The sequence below is a fragment of the Prinia subflava genome, chromosome 5 (assembly GCF_021018805.1).
Source record: "Prinia subflava isolate CZ2003 ecotype Zambia chromosome 5, Cam_Psub_1.2, whole genome shotgun sequence".
NCBI classification, from domain to species: domain Eukaryota; kingdom Metazoa; phylum Chordata; class Aves; order Passeriformes; family Cisticolidae; genus Prinia; species Prinia subflava.
The window spans coordinates 27,674,424-27,694,339 of record NC_086251.1 but is presented as its reverse complement, the minus strand read 5'-3'; the positions used below and the strand labels follow the sequence as shown (position 1 = coordinate 27,694,339).

Genomic DNA, 19,916 nt, shown 5'->3' with positions numbered 1-19,916 from the left:
GGTAGAGATCTCTGAAACTCCACAGATAGTGTTCTATAAGGCCTTTGCACTCTCCACAAGCTCTGCCTGGAACTGCAGCCTAAGGGGAAAGGCTCTTCCACTTGCATGATCTGTGTTGGTTGGGGTTTTAGACTTCTTTTTTTTTTTTAAGAAAATGACAACACCAGCCAGGTGTACTGTTCTTATTGTCCACGGCTTCATTTCCTGCACTGTAGTACAGAAACTGAATTACAGCAATTTCTATTTTACATAGTCAAATGGTCTCATAATCACAGTATAACAGCACTAAAGAATGCATAAAGAGTATATTCTTTATGCACTTATTCTGGCAATATCTCTTTAAGGGACTGAACCATTATTCCATTTTTATTGAAGACAGCAAAGTCTGGGAGAGGGAGATTTTTAAATTACTTGCCTGAAGAGGTCTATGACGAAGGAGATAACCTAACTCAGTCTCAGGTTAGTGCCTATCCTTTCAATCATAGTTAGTCTCTTACTCAGTTTGAAATCCCATCCTAAGGTTGGCTAAAGTGCACATGAAACCTCTCCAAAACATTTCTTCCTATTTCAGCCCGCCCACAAGACTGAATGCCATGCATAACAATAAACTCAAGCATACAGCAGTCAATGCAGGTTTATTGTGGATCTAAAAATATCATGCTAGCTTTTGCTAGAGTTGTCATCTGTAAGACTTATGTGCACATACACTAGCCTTGGCTGTGGTGTCCAGGGCACAAAGAACAATTCAGGATACGAGGCAGGTCAGCCTAGTCAGGCACAATCATGACATTGTTACGAATTCTGCCTAGGAATAACAATGCTGAAGAATCTCACCCAATTCCTTCCCTGCATGCAATTACAAAATCATATGAAGAAAGAAGGGAAGGCATTTATTTATACCTATTAGTGAATTAACGTCGATACGATTATGAGATTTACATGTTTTATGCTTATGAGCACCATAAGCATAAAAGCACAATTTGGAATCAGAGAATTAAAAAAGGGGCTCTAAAATCCTGTAAGAGTGCTTTTAGCAACTACCATGGCATGTATATTCCTCTCATCTTTGTAAACACCTTCCCAACCACCCCTTCAAGAAAAAATGAATTTTTGTTCTTTTCTCACAACTGCAACATCTGAGATGCCACAAATAAGAAACAGCCCTCAGGCCAACAAGGAATGGATGCATTGGAAGTGCATGTGTTCAGAGCTCACTTGTGCAGGGACAAGCTTCCACATCTTCTGCTCCTCAGACCATCTGACTGAATGTTCTGTTTCACCTGGACAAGTTAAGAGCAACCTGTACTGATCTTTAGCAGGACAGCACACATCACAGCAGCTGGACTTCAGGAACAAAGGTTCTCTCAGCAGACTGTGCAAAGGGCTCTGCCACTGCTCCCACTGCCCCTTCCAGGGGCCCCAGAAGTCAGGGAGCACCACGGTCCCAGTTTTGACCTGCAGCAGCAAATGTCACATTTCTATCACTGAAGGGGTGACAGGGGGAAGGGAGGGTCAGAACCATCACACATTTGGTTGTGCGTTTCACAGAAAAAAAAAATAGGGCCCAGAGTTTTTTAAAAGTAAACAGTATGGATTAAATTGGTAGTGTCATTTTTCCCTTTAAATAAAAGATATGTACGTATTACAGCTATTTACAGGGGGGAAAAACAAACAAAAATCGGCCACAGAACCAAGCCTTGAGAGCTATGCATGAGGAATGCTGCCACATTATTACTTAAAAAGAAAGGACAAGTACTAATTTGCACACAACTAATGCCATTCACCTACTACAGCAGGTTAAATCGTTAAGTCAATGCTCTTCTTAAGTCTTGCATCACTTGTATTTGTGGTTTTGTTCTCTCTCTGTCTTACTGAAAATCTTGAACATTGCACAAGTTTCCCTTGCAGTCAAAACCTGACAAATCAGAGTCACAAAAGTACTGTCAGAGCCACAAAAATGAATAAAAAAGCAGAAGGAAGTTCACACTCATTGCTATCTGCACACAGGAAAAAAGTTTAGGTAAAAGAATGGCTTTTACACATATATAGTTCCTACAGGTAGCAGGCTAAGTCTGCATTACTGCAGACATTTCTAAACTCAGTGGCTCTGCTTAAGCAAGGTTTCCACACTCTTCAGCTGTCTTCAGCTCACCTTCTGCAAGACTTGTGACCCTGGTGTTGGCATAAAGCTCCACAGCAGCATCAGTGCAGAGACAGGGATTGCCCCGGCAGCGCTTTGAGAGGCCCAGGGCTGAAGAGCTCACGCTTTCAATTTCAGACTGCGGTCAGGTAGGATGGATGGTTGGTTTCCATTCGTGTTGTAACACACAAGAAGCTAACAAGTGAGAAAAGGGTGAGATGACAAAACAACTAGCAGAAAAAAGCCTCCTCAAACCACAAGCGTATTGGTCCCTCCATATGCCTTTCCTCTTGCTCCTACAGTTCCAGTAGATTTTATCCATTTTCCAGAAGATGATGCCTTCTGGTTAAACATACTTAGTTCCACAAACACATCATGGCAGTTCAAACTGTTCCAAAAGACATGAACCACCCATCCATTTAAGCCAGTAATGAGTTCTTAGTGTGTCATCCCTTTTTTTTTTATTTTAAAGGTAGCTTTTTATAACTGGTAATTTCTTTAATGTAATTGTTTTTACTTATACCTAACCTGGTAAGAATAAGACAGATTTGGACATATAAAAAGCTACATCCAATAAAAGGAAGTTGTTTATCATTTTTGTTATAGTTCTCAGCTCCCTTCACTGAAGACATAAAAGGTTTTATAAACCACTTTGCTTATTAATATATTTAATTTTTAATTTTATGCACAGGTATTTTTATGGTAAAGAGAAATTAGCACTTTTTTCTTATATATGCAGAGAATGTTCTGTGTCAATTTTCTCAATATCATTGAGAGAATTGCTTATCATTTCAAATATTGCAAATTGTTAAAAATCATTTGAAAAACTTCATACACAAAGCTCCCCTTAGCATTCAGTAGACACTGGATTTAAAAGTTCAGGTTTTTAAAAGCAGCAGCTGGAAAAACCCCACCTGGTCAGTTCCTCAGCTCCCAGTGTCATTTCACTAACTCTCCAGTCAACTTCTGAAATAAGTATATCTGCAGCTTCAGTGTTAAAAAGGGAAATTGCCTTCCACATTCCAATTTTTTTAGCTTTTTATGCCTTAAGTAGGTGAAATGACACTTCTGGTGGTCTTTGAAAAAATGGTTTAAAATAAAGTCCATAGCAATAAATACACTTTGCTTGCCTATCGGTAGAAATATCCTCAGCTGAACATGGACACATTTTTTTGACGTTCCTTGTGGAGAACAAAATCCAAGCCCTGTGTGTTTCTTGCTAATAATCTGTGTACTTACAACAGTCTCTACTACTGAGAGTAACTTAGCTGTTAAACTAAACTAGCCTAGGAATATTTTCCACCATCTTTCTGGGAAGGAATGAGGAGAGATGTATACTTGTAAATGGTTAACGCTCTTCCCTCTCTCTCCAAGTAAACGGCACACACAGACACATAAAAGGCAAGGAAAACAATTAACCTTGCAATTCCTGAAATTTGGCTTCAATTCCCTAAAGTAAGTTCATGCACGAAATCGACATGTGGAAGGAATAATCCACGGTGACCAGCTTTGCTGAGGCTTATGGAAAACTGGCCTGTGCAGCACAGCAAGCTCCTGCCAGAGATCTGCTGCCGCACAGACCTCAGCGAACGTGCACCACAGAAGCAGCACCGTGTCCTTCCCAGGCATTCTGGAAAACCTCAGCGTTTAAAAACAATCACTGACCACCTCTTCCCTCCCACACTGAAGTTTAACAACACCCGTCCTGCTTTTTTTTTTTTCCCCAAGAAAAAAATACAGACATACAATTACAAATGTATGCAGTAACTTGAAGTCTTGTTTCACTTTTTAAGGCATGCAGCTTCATCACATGGCCCCAGGGCCTCCTCTGGATTACTGGCACCATGACTGTGAGGAGATGCCATCAATTTATTTTAAGACACACAGGTTGGTGTTTAAATCTACTAATTTGCTTTCAGTTTGAAGCTGCTGTTTTAAAGCAAAATCCCACCAGTAATAACTCCCTCTCCATTAAATATTTAAAATTTGAAAATTAAGTGATGGACAGTAGTTCATTAAAGTATTTATTAAAGAACTTTCATTCGTGAATAAAAAAAAGATAAAGCTGGGATGAACTTTTACCAGATCCACTATTTTACAATCCTAATTCCTTCCTAAAACAGCAACTCTCATAAGTGCTCTCAGCATCTAATTTCAGCTCAGTGCTTTGCACTATTATTATAAAATATTTTAGGACGTGCATCTGTAATTACTAAATATGTTCCAAATTTGAAATTTGTTTTAGTATCTTATTTTTCTGCATTTTGGAGGTTGCAAAGCTGGGTTTCCCCCCGACAGGAGTGCCATGTCCCCTGCTCTCTCCAGGCATACTGAGTACCCCTGGCACACAGACCTGTGTTACCCAGGCCCACTCACACTGCTGTAAAAGAGCTGCTCCCAGACACTTCTGTAGGCACCTGGGCACCAATAGAGTTTGATGTACCTTGCTGTTGTAGCTCGTGGCTGGTGTCTCCCTAGCTCATCAGGTTTTTCCAACTCCCTGAGATGCTTATCTCATTCCCACTAGGCAGGAGTGGTGTTCTCCAATCGCTGCTAGAAGAAGCTGGTATAAGCACAAATTTCCATTTATAGATATCTATTAAAAGGTTTCCTCTCTTGCTCAGGCAAACACTGGGCTCAGTATGATTACAATCCATCTGTGCATATATCTGTTAGAAAAGTTATTTCCTCTTACAGAGGGTTGTATTTATTTAGCTGCTGCAGTACAGCTGTCCCAAAGCCTCTTGGAGTCTAAAGGCATGCTTTTCTGATGTTGCATTTCCCAATGAAACGCCTCAGCTGCTGAGCGAGAGCCCGAGCGACAGCCTAAAGAAACATTATCTCTCAGAGGGTTTGTGTCCCCCGCAGCTGAGTCCCGGAGCTCAGGCTGCCCTCCCGAAGAGGCGCGGGCGGGTCCCGCGGGCGTGCCCCGACCTGCGGCCCCGGCACCGAACAGCCCTGCGGAGGCACGCCGGGCCGGGGTGCGGCACCAGCACCGAGTCCTGCACAGAAAGGCATACTCACCACACTCATTTCATTGAAGCCTTGAATGGGGATTTATATGTATATGTTTAATATACAGTCTCTTCTGTTGTTTGCACGACTTATTTGGCATTTCAACAAGCTATGAATAAACACAGCTTCATTTTCAACTTCTGAATTGGAAGAAAAGCAAAGTCCCCAAATGATTGGTTATATAACTTTATAACAGAGTCACAAATTTATTAAGATAGGTTGAAAAGTAGCCCTGATAGGACTGAGAGGGAAAAAAACCAAACAAACACAACTGTTTGAAACTAATGTCCAATACATACTTCAGAAAAAAAACCCCTCAAAAATAAATTAACATTCTTGCCTCAAGGCGAATTTTTCCAGCAATTGTATTTAATAATAGTAAGGGACTGGGACTTGTTGCTGAACAGAGAAGCTGACATCATTCCAGACACATGAGTTTTCCAGATCTTCCTTTCCATTAAAAAAAAAAAATAATTAAAAAACAAACAACCCACCAAACAAACACAAAAAAATCCACTACTACTTCTACTTACTTAAAACAAAACGATGGTGAAGGAGACACCTTTCAAGCAAAATGGTCTCACTAAGTCCAGTCAGGTTGCCAAGTGTTAACATGTGCTTTATTTTATTTCTTCATCTGTTGGGTTTCTTTTAAATTTTGCTTGTGTAACACAGGAAAGTCAAATCAATGGTTCTTTCTCTTCAAAGTAATTGGTAACTCATCTCTTTCACAATTCAGCATTTGGAAGAAAACTTGCAATGCCGGTGTGAGACTACAAGTTAATTGTGTGAATGAATAAAGGGATATGGAATAATTAAGTTACAAACACAACTTTAACTCTTCAGTAAGATAACTGCAAGTATCATCAGGCAAAATGTTTTGAAGTTACTTATTTCCAGCAATGAATTTGTTTTCAACTAAACTGACAATGCAGTTGAGAATTTCTGATGGTGTCAGAGTACTGAATATTGAAAGCCAAAAGAAAAACAACTTTTTTCCATTACCAGCTCCCTATTTCCTCCATGCAACCTTGCACCAGCTCTCCAAATCAGGACCAAAAGTAGTAGCTACAAGGAGAACATTACAAGAAAGCCTTCCTGTTTTTACTTTCTTATGCACAGTGGGTAATAGTTTTGTGTAAATCAACCACAATCAGAAACCCTATAAATTGGAAGAGCTAAGTGTTCACTTTGCAGTTGTTACTGTCAGTTTTTGATTCTGTCTGCTGGGTCTCTCTAGTCACACAGAGCAAAAGCAGTATGAGTTTCACAAAATACACAGCTGTGGTTTTGAACATAAATACAACTTGTCTCAGCTGCTTACCTCCTTAAAATCCACTATTACTTGTGTGCAAGACTGCCCTGTCTTTCCTACATTGTAGCCTTTTGTGTCCAGGACCAGTTCTGAATCCAACCCATAGCTGTTCCAAGTGAAGGTTTAATATTATAAAGTGTTACAAACAAGCAATCTATCACAAAATATTTTTCCCCCTTGTTCAAGCAAGAAAACCTCATATTCTTCAAATCTGTTGTAGGATGCTTTATGCCATTTTGTCTTGACAGACTAGTATTAGATTCTCATTTAAATATATCAGTAATGTGCAAAAATGTTCAGGGAGAAAGCAAAGAGTTAAAACCACCATGATAGTTGCTGCAAAGAAATAGTAGCAAGTAACTTGACAAAATATTCACTAAGTCTCCTGCATTCAAAGTCATTAGGCTTTTTCCCTGCAGACAGGGTCAGTATGTCCTGCCAATTCGTGAGCTCCCAAAAATAAACCAGTTGACTAACTAAAGATGTCAATAGATTTTCACATTGCCTCCACACATCCAAAGTGCATGGCTTAGATGGTTACTTGTAAACAGCCAGGCATCCTACACTTAACCTAGAGCACTTTCCCAAGCAAATTCTGTCACTTACTCCATTAGAGCTGTCACTGAACAGAGAATATTTTTCCACCTCCAAACTGTACTTCTGTCATAAATCAAGTCACTCAAAAAGAACTGTCTTTTTAAAATGCTTTATAGCACATAGCAAAACTGAATAGTTCTATTCATCTTCACAATAAAAAACCCACAACAGAACAGCTGAGAGATGTAAAAAATGCCCTGAACCCATGCTACAAGGGAGAACGTTGATCCACCACTTTTCTTCCATTGTCACCTTTTTAGTGACACTACCAAAGTTACCCAACTGAGAAACAGAAAAGTATGAAATAACTCTGCGTAAGAGGCAGACTGAAATCACCTAAGTGCACAGAACCAGGAAGATGATAATTTTGTTCACTGACATGACTGAAAGTCAAGTAACCTGGCTAGGAAAACGACACAATCTGCTCCACGCAGAAACCGGAACACTCATTTCTATGCATACATTTGTAGAATGCAATCCACAAGCCTCCATTCCACATCTTAGATTTCTAGAACAAACATGATAGGATTAAGCAGAGAACCAAAATTCAGGCTTTTAATCACTGGAAGAAGCCAGCCAAGAGCGCCCATAGCAGATGCATATAGGCAAACACGTATCTGCAATTCAATGAAAAGTTGCTATTTCACTCAAGGAAGGATTAAGTGCCTCCATCTGCTGGAGGTCCACAGAGGGTGCCCAAACCCATTTCTGGACAGCGATGTCAGCTCCTTCTCAAGGAGGTGTGAGAATGTCGGGGCTTCTCTACAAAGCCTGCTGATAAAACACTCACCCAGCCACAGGGATGCAAATTCAGACTCACATACCACACCTTCCCCTATCAAGAGGACCCATCAAGCAATTCCTCTGTGTGAGGCAGAATCTCCATTTCTACTCACATGATGGCACTAAGTGTTAGGTCAGAGTATGGTTTTGTAGCCTCTAGGTTGAAGACGATTACCTCACCTTTAAATGAGTATGATAACACGGCACAGACGATGTAAAAATACCCGATGTAAAGTACCCGTCTGCAGTGAGCTTGCAAGAAAGGGAGAAGACTGGAAACATTTTGTTGTTGTATGTCCTATGGCACCAGAAAACAAACGCTTCCTGAATTGCATTTTGCTGTCTTCTCTTTCAGGTCTGTCGGCCTTTAGTCTTGCTTATCCTATAGCTGTCTTAACAGCTTGTAGCTGCAAGTGTAGCCTCATGTATTAGATACAATGCTCTTCGGCGTGAGGGCAAAGAGCATGACCTGTTCTAAGATCAGGGTACCTGTTCCTTATTGCTGCCCATTTTAGTTTCCATATAAGCAGCTTGTTGTGTCTAAGTACGAATAAAAAGCTCAATGAAATCATAAATCATCACTTCCCTTTAAGGGTGGGACGCCACAGAAAGAACAATAAAACCACTTCAGGCTACTAAAGATATTAACAGCAAGATTTTATTAAAGATTTTAAAAGGCTACATCGCCTTCTTAGGAAGAGTATGGATGTGACTTTTTAAATATTTTAACCCAATTACTATGTCAGAAAGCTCCCCCTAGCTTTAGTTTCCAGGCTATATTCCTGAACCAGATCTCCATAAGGACTGCTGGTACAGGCCCTATCACAGCATTGCAATCTCCACTACTAAATGAGATCCTCAAATCTGCTTTTGACAAAAGGGACACCTATAGATCACTCAGCTTTCCAAAGGTGTACCCTGCACCTTTGTAACATATTATTCAAACTAGAATGGTAAAAACCTACAGTAAAACCATATTGCCTCAGAAAAGGAAACCAAAACTGTAGACTTACCTATGCAGCCTGGGACCAGGTACAGTCTTTTTTACTAATGCTCACGATGCAAAGATGTCCTGGTTCCTCCAGCCATGAGGGGCATGACTAGGTCATGGAGGTTACTCCTCACCATCTCATGTCATTGCTGGGATGGAGGAAAGGGGCTCTCCTCCAGGGAAAAGGGCTCCTCCCGCTGAGAAAATGTGGCAGAGAGCCATCTGGAGCCACTGGCTACTTTGTTGCTCTTCCAGCTCTTTATCTCATTGCTGATTCCAGTAAATTGTACTTATCTCAAGCCATGATTTTTGCCCTCTGTGCCTCCAGTTCCCCTCTTCAGCCCATCAACGTGGGAGAGGAGGGGAAAAAAGAGAGAAACCGGTGTGTGGAGAGTGGAGGCACTGAACTGGGGAGTACCATTCCTAAACCTTGACAGCAGAGCAGAAGCAAAACATCTTATGCAGGTCTGAATTATACTCAAAATCCCTCTTCAGCAGATCTCAAACTCAAGAGAATATAGAAAACTGGATTTTTTGTTTGTGTGTTTCATAAGAAATTATCTTTCTGTATTTGACACCGAAGGGTCGCTGCAAACATTAGTACCATCTCTGTGCTCTTCAGCTGAGTAACATGTGAACCAGTTTAAACACTGAGTTTTCTTGTTTGCTTTTTGTCACGTGGTCCTTGGAGTGCACTATTATGGTAGTACACAGGATGAAGTAAGCATTGAAAATTTCAGATCAAAATTCCAAATACAGTTTAAATACCAATATCTCTCATGAAGGAAGCATTAAGAATTTCTAAATCTAACTATCTTCCTATATTGGTACTTTTTCATTTTGTGTGAGCATGAGAATATTTGTTGGTTTGTGGGTTGTCTTTTACAAACAAAAAGTGTGCTCTTTCATCTAAATGTAGTTCTTCCACAAGTATCAACAGTAACTCGATAGTACTATAACAATAGAATATTGCTGATCAGGACTGGAACAGATTATTGATTTATCACTGCTGGGGAAAAAAGAAACACTTCTGTTGAGAAAAAAGTAAAAGCCATTTCAACATCACTTCAGTCAGCACAGAAGCAGCAGCATCTTGCCAACATGGATGTTCTAACATCAACTGTAAGTATCAAATACACTGTCCCTTTAACTAAATATCCATGTATATGTGGTCAAGCAATTGCTGGTGTTGACAAGTATTTGGGCCACTGCCCTTGGTCTCATACTTGCCTAATGATACCTCTGACAGAGGTGCCCAGCAGAGAAATCCATAAAGTCACTGAAAAGCAGCAGTGCAAGCTGGAGGCCAGTGAAGAGTCTCTAGCCTTGCTCTGTCACCCTTGTGTTAGAAATGCACTTGCTTTGTGATCAGTCCACTCGAGCTTCATCTGACTCCTGTGCTTAAGTATTCAGCAAATATATGTTTATGCCACCCTCAAACAAAGACCTGCATCGTGGCACACATGTGTGCAAAGGCAGGCTAGTTCATTTTAAAATGCCAGCAGAGGTTACCTGAATAAGGAAACTGAATTTTCCAGTTTGCAATTTATATCAGGAGTTATTATTATTATTATTATTATTATTATTATTATTATTGTTATTATTATTATTTATCTCCTGCAGTTGCAGAGAAAAACTTTACAAATCAAGGCTTCAAATCTGCATTTCTTTTGCTAACAAAGCTCTCTGTTTTAATTTCCTCTCTAAAGGTAAGGGAACTAGGTTTTTTTATATTGCAAATAAAAAAAAGCCCAGATAGTTTTGCTCATCTTTTAAACAGAAGAGTATCATCACTGACTTCAATAAAGCTTCTTGCAGAGCTGCCCCTTACTGACTTAAAAAGTGCAAACCCCAAGTATAGTATCAGCTATGCCATACTTCTCAGGTTTTTAATTCCTCAATTCTTCAAATGTTTACTCTTTACATCTCAAATTAAAAATTAAAATAAATTGTTTATAAGGAGCCTCACATTTTTTTTGTATCTTCTTAAGTGATAAAAAGTCTTTTTATTACAGATCAAAGTTTTCTACAGAAACACTTAGAGTACATTTTCTGTAGAAAGAAAGCTGCAATAGCAAAATAAGTCAGGTCATACCACACCTGAAATATTTCATTTTTGCCAAAGAAACGGTCTAAAACAAGGAGGAGTCTTATACTTCAAAAGGAAAGCAGTTCCCATACTTCAAAAGAAAAAAAAGTCTTAAATATCCTTTTGACTCTTAAATGTATTTAGAAAATCATGATAACAAAAGACCACTTCAATGCTGAAATTAAATCAGAAGAAAGTAAGGCAAATAATCAAATGTAACATTTTGCACAATTCTTTACTTACAATCACACCCTTTATGTGCAAAGGCTTTCCAGTTATTCAAGGAGGACACCTTAGGCTCCAAATAACCAGAATGCCTAATGGTACAGTAATGCTTGACTAGTACAACAAAAGTCAAGCTTTTAATATATTTCTTTTCTTCTCCAGAGCCATCTCAACCACCCTTAAAACATGTTTATTTAAATAATGTTTGGAAAGACTACATTATTTACTCATATATACTTGTATTTTCTAAAAATTTTAAAATACAATAGCTTTCCAATAAAAAATCCAAATAATTTTGTATTATTATTTAAATATTATAGATACTATAATTGCCCCCAATATGTAGCATGTCTCATACAGGATAACATGTAGAGTTTGTCTCAAAAGATTCAAAGAGAATAATTCAACTCAGAATTTTCAAAGTCATGAAATCAAACTAAATCCTAGGGGCAGTCAGATTTCCCTGCCAGTTTCAACTACGTGAGTATTTGGGATCCTAAGCTGTCATCATTGGAATCTCCAAAAGCAGTCAGAATGTCTCACAGCTGCGGCTCTCTCTCCTCTCACCAGGAATTTGGCAGTGCTGGGATTTTGTTCTCAAATGGTATAAAATCAAATTTAAATAGGAAAATCCTTCACTACATTCTTTTCCACCCAAATGTAGTAATTTCCCACAAACACAGCAAACTCTCAGGAAGTGCATGAAAGAATACATTCTGTTGGGAGAAATAAAAACCTGAAACCAGAACACTTTAAACTCCCAAGAGTATGGTTAAGGATATAAAACTGTAAACTAGAATGCAATTCACGACAGATTACCAGGTGACATATGCAGGAGTCGAAAAGGAAATGCTCAAGGAATCCCAGGTATACGCAGGTATAGCAGATAAGGCTGCACCTAAGCATACATGATTAAGTCAAGTTTGAAATCATGCAATCCTCATGCAACTTGGGATCCGAACAAAAACACACTTTTACCTATGAACTACACCATAACAAGGCTGCCTGGAGATTATTCAGACTTCTAGGACTAGTTTCAACTTTGGACCTCATTACGCTGCACAACGCAGACAAGGTGACAAGCACTTCAGCAGGCTGACTGCCCCACACAATATACAGCTCCCCAGAACAACAGGTTCTGCTTGATCCATGCTGAAGGGAAGCAGCCACTCTGATTTCTGGAAATCCACCGTACAACTCTGTACCACACACAGACTGCAAAACCAAAACAGTATTTCAAAAAGTCCTATCAGTTACAAGCCCTTCAAAAAAGAAAAGAAAAAGAATAGACAAGAACAAAACTTGCAGTTATAAATCATCCATATTTTGGTCACCGTTACTCTATAAACAACAAAAGCAACATTATAAAAGACAACAAATTAAGATAAACACCAAAATACAGCATTATATTCAAGGTTAAAATAATAGTACAAACAGCTAAATGTATAACTTCAACATGGTTAAAACAACAACAACAACAACAACAAAAAACCAAAACACCCAAACAAAACCTCCCAAGCTACTTTAGCATAACAAGAAAAAGAAACATTTGTTCTCAGGGGAACTGAATTATAAAATGAGATACCTAAGGGTATATAACAGTGTGTGTACATATAAACATACACAAACATTTAATTTGTCTTCCTAAAATAAATGACAAGAGGAGATATACCAATACATATCACTGTCCTCTAATCTCTCCTATGATGGGGAAAGCCAAGGAACTGAGAACCAATGTCAGAAGATAATAGGCAGCAAATAAAAAAACAAAGCATGAACACTGACTTGATTCCTCTTCCTCTCGCTTTACATTCCAGCTCTGAACATGTAAAGTACCAGTAACTTATTTAGTAAAAAAGATATCAGAACTATTTCTCAGTTTACTACTTCAGGTACTAACAGCACTTCACTTGTTTCAATCCTTACCAATGCTAAAGTCAAACTATGTAGAACTTAAACATTAATTTTTACCAATTAAGGGTAAAAAGGAAAGCATTATTCCATGCTTTGCTGTAAGCCTTTCAAAATGTCTTTAAGAACAAACAAAAAATTAACACACAATGAACATTTTTGCCACCCCCTCCCAATCTAGGTTTACCAGTTTTCAGCTTCTTGATTAACACCAGCCATCAATTCAACAAGGGGCATTCATGTGATATACATAAAAAGAACATTAATTTTGGGGTATGTACATTTCAAAGAATATCTGTACATCATATTATATACAGATTAATGTATTATATTAATTTAAGCCTTGTTACCCGGTGGCTGCCAGTTGCACAAAATAGAATAAAAAGCATCAAGAGAGCCTGAAAAGCAAAGAAATAATTACCAAGATTATCTCTGCATCCACATTCCAGTGGTTGCTCCTAAATACTTGGACATTGCATTCAAAACGCATGTCTTCACACCTCTTCCCGGTGTGCAGGGCAGAGCTTTCCCTCGGAGCAGCAGAGCACTAAGGGCTGCAGCTGGACACCGCTCAGGAGCAGAGGCTGTGCAGGCGCTGTGAGGCGCGCACTGAGCGGCCCCGCTGCAGACACAGGCCGTGTGTGCACTGCCAGCTGCCCGGGCTGCCCAGGAGCTGCCACGCCGAATGCAAGCGGCTGCTATGCAGCTACAAAAACCTCAACTAGTGCTCCATCAGCCGCCTCCTTCAGGGACCCTGTAACGCACAACGAGGATTTCTTAGTTTGAAGGCTCAAATCACACCAGGGGAACGTGATTCAAAGTACAAGCAACTCCTGTCTGACATAAGGCCCTCTACCACACTTGCAATTATTAGGGAAGGTCCTCAGGATATTTCCTTGAATTAGCAGCTCATCCCTCCTATTTACAAATTGCTCAGTGACAAGTCTTCCCTTTGGATGTGACTCATGAGCCTCGGTTTGCCCGTGCCAGAACCTGCAGCTTTTTGGGCATGTATTGCAAAACCTCACCACCAGAGCTCCTGCCTCCCTCACCTCCCCATTTCACACTATGAATACTCAGAGAAAAGTGGTTTATTTCTCACTTCATGTCTCTTAAAATGTAACTAATTGCACTGCAGGCAGCATTCATATTTACTACGTTTCATTTAAGCACAAACTGTAATTTACTGCAACTAACACTAAGATTTTATGCAATGCTCCAGACTAAAAGAAAAATTTTTAAAAATCAGGGTTTTGGCATTCAGGGTGTTTTTTATTATGGGGGGAGTGTTTGGAAAAAGTGACACAGCAAAAAAAAATCAGCTCTTACCAATATTTGCATTCCCCAATTTGATCAGTAAATTTAAAAAAGTATTTTACTTTAAATGTTTACCTAAGCTCAACAGAAAACTATGTAAGTTTCTTGAGTAGAAATCCTTCAAGAACTGCTCAGCATATAGAAAATATATACACCTTTGCAAACGGCCACAGGCTAGAGAGATTTCCACTCTGATTCATGGCAGTCCCTCTTGTCTCCTTACATGCCTGGACACACCTCCACACACACACCACCAAGGTGGCCATTTCTAAAGAAAGGCTGCGTGTCCTCAAGTCAGGAGCAACTTAAGGGCTTGATGAGCAGCTTAACAGAAGAGTATCATGAAAGGGATGGCAGGCTTGAAAATATCTCCTGTGGTTCTGCAGCCACCACTGGCAGGTGACCATAAGAGTGAAAATGCAAAAATGTAAACTAACATTTGGAGCATTTATGCAGGCTTTTGAAAAGATTGCATTGTGCTACAGCCCTCACCACTTCATAGTACTTGCATGCAACTGGATGGGTTAAAGGCTAGCACAGCTACACCTTTGTTTTGCTAACATGCACACAAATATATACACATATATATATATGACTAATTCCAGTGAGAACCACAGGACAACTCAAGGACAAGTTACCTACTCCTTTGTATACAAGTCCAAAGAATCCTGACCAAAAACTCTCTCCTACCACACAGGTTGTGAAAACCAGAAGACTTAGCATAAGGAATGACTATATTGTATCACTACCACAAATGATTCAAGAAATCTTGAAGAACTACTCCAGAGGTAATTTTGACATTAAAACATTGAGTATAACATAGATTGACAAGTCAGTCAAGACATTAAGTACAATTTTGAGAAAAATCTACAAGTAGAACATCATGGTAATGTATGGATTAATATATACTTGTTTCATATGTTTTATTAAAACAAAATGCTTCAATAAACTTACAGAAGGATCACTAAGATAGTTTGTCAAATGACAAAAAAAAACAAACAAAACAAAAACCAAAAAAACCCAGAAACAAACAAAACACAAAAAACCACTATCAGCAGATCCTTTCATTCTTCGTTAACAAAACCACATGCATTTTACATGAAGCATTTTCTTGACAATCTGAGGAAATTACCAATAATATGATCTGCTAAAATGTTTTAGTTGAACACCAAGAAATTTTAAAGCAGCTTTCTATTTTTATAGTACTTTCCATTGCAGTGCTCAAAATACTTTATAAGCCTTTATAGCATTTATTAAGACATCATCTATAGTAGCTGAAGATAAGACTTATAGAAAATTATCTCTAATGTTAGAAAAGCCAGTTCCTGAGAACCAGATCTAAAATCTTTCAGATCTGATAAGTCATGAAGTCCAAGTACTCTCAAAACTAAGCTGATAAAAATAACACGTGACTCGCATTTCTGAAAAACAAATCTTAGGGACCCTAACTTGTACCCCCAAGAACTCTGGCATAATTATGATATACTTTAAAGTCTTAGTTAAAAGCCTTGCTAATACAGTGTCGGTGGCACACTTTCCCAGTGCCTCATACTATCGCTCAGCCAACACTGTCTGCAAGATCACTGAACCAGATGCAACTTGTGAGTTTCAGTTGAAAAAGCATGCTCTGAGCATATCTCTGGTCTGGTAGTTCTTTCAAGCTCTAAGTTTTTGTGGCCCGACACAGAAACTCTCCCCAGTGCTCTTCTCTCCATTTCCAAGCAAGCTAGCTGAACTGCAGTTGCTTGTTTTAACATTTTGCCTTTTCTCCACACAACCAAACAAAAAATTAGACCAGAGCAAGAATTACACTAAACGTGCAGGAACTGTAGAAAACCCGCTTGGATTTCACCTGCTATATAATCACTTTAGAAACATGAACCCGCAGATTCAATGAGCTTTCAATTTCTATCTGCTGTGATTTCAGAAACTACTAGTGGCGTTTCTGCTGAGTATTTCAGATCTGTGATTTCTCCGATCAGCCTCACGCCACTTGTACCTTCCTCTTCTAATTCTACGAATTAAGAGGAACGTGGCAGTTCAATGCAGAACACATTCTCTTTTTAGCATTTGCAATATAAAACTAGGTTTTGTTCGGCACAGAAATCTTGCACAATAGCCTGTGTATACGTATTCGTTCCAACAATGCTGTCCTATGCAATCACTCAGTAATTACACACAGTCATAAAGCTGCTGCTGTTGCTGCTTGGAACTGCAGTCTCGCCCTCTAAACAACCTAATAGTCTCTGCATTAGGACATTTCTTTTCCTCTCTTCTCCTCCCTTAACTGCTTGCTCCAGTACAGATGGCCTTTACACGAAGATCAAAACACGCAGTCGGAATTAAATCAAGTTATTATTTAAAATTGGATGTTTTTAAAAGAATGTAAATATCTGTTGAGCAAGTAGAATATTTCGCTAATTCTGCAAGCTGCAACCACACAAGACTTTACAAACCAAAAATAAATCCTGCTTACGCCTGTTAAAAAAAAAAAACCCGTAAGTATTATATAAGACTCTCACATACGCGCGTAGGTGTATTGTCAGCTTTTACTGCTAAACTGCAACGAATCGGTCTTTTGCAGTTGCTGCCAGAAAAGAGCTGCACACTTGAGAGCACGGGATTTTTCAAAAATTATCTAACTAATTCTTCCCCACCCCCTCCACTGCGTAAACCCCAGCAGAGCGATCCGACCCCGGCCACGATGCGCGCCCAGCGGCGGCCGGGGCTCGGCGGCTCCCCCGCAGCACCCGGGGCCCCGCACACGACACCAGCAGAGAACCTCCCCCCGCCCCGAACCAACCCCCCAAATTCCATCCGCAGGCAGCTCACCCGGACACAGGCACATCCTGAAAATGCTGCCGCAGCCAGGCAGCCGGGAAGAAACCCCTCCGGAGCGCTCGTAAGCACTCAGGGTACGGCGAGAGGCGATGGCTCAGCAGCCGAGCCCGGTCCCCCGCAGCAGGCGGGCCGGGAGTGCCGCTGTCCCGGCCCCCGGGGGCTGCGCGGCCCGGACGCGGAGCCAGCCGCCCCCGTCACCTCCACAGGTACTTCTGCTCCTCATCCTGCACCCAGGACCCACAGACAAAGCACGCACCACCACCCCCAAAAGAAAAGCCCCAGGAAAGACACCCCCTCTCCAAAATGGCAGGAAAACGGAAGCAAATCGTGCAAACTAAAAAAAAAATAAATAAACGCGCGGAAAACAGGAGAAGGAGGAAAGAGAACGCTCTGGCTCACCTGCGCAGCCAGGCACGGCGGGCGCCGCGGGAGAACGTGGAGCGGCTCTTTGCAGAGGGGGGCGGGAGGGAAGAAGGAGGGGAAAAAAAAAACCAACAAACTTTGTTTCTTTCTCTCCGGGACTCAGCGAAAGCGTCACTTCCTAGTGCGGTAAGCGGGGAGGCTCCCGAGCCCGGGCTTCTCAACTCCTCCTCCTCCCGCCCTCCTCCTCCTCCCTCCGCGGCGCAGCTCCCGCCGGCCCTCAGCGCCTCATCCCGGCACGGGCCCGAGCCCCTGCCCTTCTCCACAGATCTCGGCTCGACCTTCTGCGCTTGGCGTCGCTGCTGTTGGCAACGAGGGGAAGGAAACCCCGAACGAGTGAAGGGCGGGAAGGGAGTTTGCAGCATTGATTTGAAAGCCAAGCCCTGCAAAATTCTGCTGTGTCCAATACCCGGCGGAAAGCGCCGCTTTGATTCCCCGAGTTCAGAGCCAGCCTCTTCAGCGAGATCAGGCTTTGTGTCCCTTCTCGCTGAAGAAAAACAAACAGAGGTTTTGGGTTTGAAGGAAACCCTTGTACCAAAGGAAAATATGCTTTGCTGTTTCCCCTTTCAGTCTCTTTTCTCACTTTTTCAGACGAAAAAGTGAGGGAAAAAAAAAAAAGAGAGAGAAGGGAGAAAATATTTTAATCTAATGCAAATCCTCAGGTTGTGTGTCTACTGTTGGCTGTTTTACCAACACCTGAAATTTACTTTTGCAAGAACTCATATTTCTGAGGTTTCTAAGATGTCCAGCTCCTCTTCTGGAATATGGCTTCCTCTGCTACCTTGGTCCGGGAATAAAAAACAGTGTGCTGACAAATGCAGGCACGCTACTCTACCATACTGAGGCAGGAAATAAATAAGCTGCTTTGTCATTGCTCCCTCTGTAGACTGCTCTGCTACTCGAGTTTGTTAGCAATCGATGAAACTTTTGGATTATAAAATAACCTTTAGACAGCATTCACAGATTAGACTCACATTCAGTGAAACGTGAGCAACACGAAAATGCCAAAAGTTTTTCTCCAATGTGCACTTGGCCATGTGTTTACCTTCATCCAGGCTCAGATCATTCAGTGCACACAGCAGCATTGCTGGGTTTGGGGTTTTTTTTTTTCCAGATCAGCAGGGCAGTTTCCCTTCCAGCACCTATTGCCTTACAGAGTGAAATATAGAAGTAATTTTTGCACTGCTCACTGTAGTTCATGTTTCTTTCACAATAGCTCCTTGCAGAACTTTTTACCAGGGAAGCTCAAGATGTGTAGAAACAGGAGCCCAGAGAAGTGACTTGCCCATGACTACAGATGCATAACCAGGTTACTCTGATGAGTCCCAGGTCAGCAGTCTAATTACCACACCCAATCTTTTCCTGTCATGGTGCAGAGGATAACAGTAAGACACATGGTGCTAAAGAGCAAAATAGTAGCCACAGGTACTACTGGTAAAGTTTTTTTTCTTTCTCACAACCAGAGGTATCATTTGATGCAACACTGTCTCAATAGGACCCTCAAGGAAAACTCTGCTATAGCACCATTAATACATTTGCTCTTCCAAACTCCCAATAGACAGGACCAATAGGTCAATAACTATTTAAATCAATACAGAAGGAATATTCCCAGATATTCACAAATTACCTAATATGTAAAGCAAACATAAATTATTGAACATATAATAACTAGCTGTAGTCAATGGCACACAACTCATTAGTTTAATTTGCCCTAAGATTGAAAAGAGAGATTCAATAAACTTGGAGGTATTTCCTCTCTGTTACGTTAGGCAATCAGTACCTCCCATGACGCACATCAGATATTGATGAGATTGAAATTATTTATTTCAACTTTCATTGGGGGGAAAACAAACCCAACCAAAAACAAACCCAAACCCCACCAGTCTTCTATGATTTTAAATGATGTTCTAATACCAAAGTGTATCTCTTTGTTCCAGACAGAACAAATGCATGTTGTACTTCACCTGTTTGGAGGCTGGGAGCAAAAGGATGAGCAGCATCTTGTGTTTCACAATACATAATCACTTAAAAGCAGTAGACAATGACAGAAACGTCATCATCTGGCTACAGAAGCTAACATTGCGCAGAGCTGGGAGTGTGCTTTCTACCCTGCTCTAGGAGATATTTTGAATTGTTGGGTTTGATAGCTCCCTCCTAAATAAGGTATCAGGTAGATAGGAATCCTGCTGAGTCAAAGACAACGTAGTAACCACAAGGACAAAGCTGAAACACACTGTAAGATGCAATATCTGTAGGAAAGGATGACTATATT

The 19,916-nt window shown here is 40.6% G+C and overlaps 1 protein-coding gene across 3 annotated transcripts in view; it reads right to left on the bottom strand.

The window, feature by feature from the left end:
* Positions 1-19,103, bottom strand: part of MIDEAS (mitotic deacetylase associated SANT domain protein) — a 53,711-nt gene extending 34,608 nt beyond the window's left edge. The window contains exons 1-2 of one of the 3 annotated variants that reach the window (XM_063398631.1): positions 17,624-19,103; positions 13,488-13,820 (exon numbers count right to left, since the gene is read on the bottom strand). The gene's annotated coding sequence lies outside the window, so the exon portion shown is untranslated. Of the gene's footprint in view, positions 1-13,487; positions 13,821-17,215; positions 17,576-17,623 lie in introns of those variants that run through there. The other 2 variants (XM_063398630.1, XM_063398632.1) reach the window with 2 other exon arrangements.
* Between the last annotated feature and the right edge of the window lie 813 nt (positions 19,104-19,916).